This window comes from Trachymyrmex septentrionalis, unplaced genomic scaffold (assembly GCF_001594115.1).
Source record: "Trachymyrmex septentrionalis isolate Tsep2-gDNA-1 unplaced genomic scaffold, Tsep1.0 scaffold37, whole genome shotgun sequence".
In the NCBI taxonomy this organism is placed as follows: domain Eukaryota; kingdom Metazoa; phylum Arthropoda; class Insecta; order Hymenoptera; family Formicidae; genus Trachymyrmex; species Trachymyrmex septentrionalis.
The window spans coordinates 3,843,056-3,843,642 of record NW_017305536.1 but is presented as its reverse complement, the minus strand read 5'-3'; positions in this window follow the sequence as shown (position 1 = coordinate 3,843,642).

The following is a 587-nucleotide window of genomic DNA, read 5'->3' as shown; positions in this document are numbered from 1 at the left end:
AATCGTGTGACTGGTGGCCGATGAATTAACACTTCGACGACTATATATTAATTATATATTTGAATTTGAATTTTCACAAATGGTGGAAGATTTCGCCACTTCGATAACGTAGTTTCGCAACCAAAAACGAGTCGCGCGCTCGTCTGATATGAGAAGAGTTGGCAATTAAACGAGCCATCTTCGCGGGGAGCAATAAAACGCGTGCTTAATGAGCCCTCTTGGCTTATCTAATAAGGCGGTATGCGCGAGAACGCCATCGTGCGTGCATGTATGTGTGCGAACAGGTACCCAAGGTCCTCAACGGGTGTCAGGTTACCCTATGGTTTTTGCGAATTTGACACCAAGGGGCGCGCACCTGTCCGAAAGTGGCCACGAGGGGTGCAGAGGTCCCAGAGTATTGCCGTTACTATTAGCTTAGTAGCTTTTGCGATACCATTAAATGCCAGTACGATTCGGATACGATAAATGTTAACATTTTAACATACAACATACTTGTATCTTGTACGACGTTATGAATTTTCAGTTCACTCAAGAATTTTCAGAAAACAAAAAAGGAATTCATTAAACAAATGTAAAGAATACTAAAT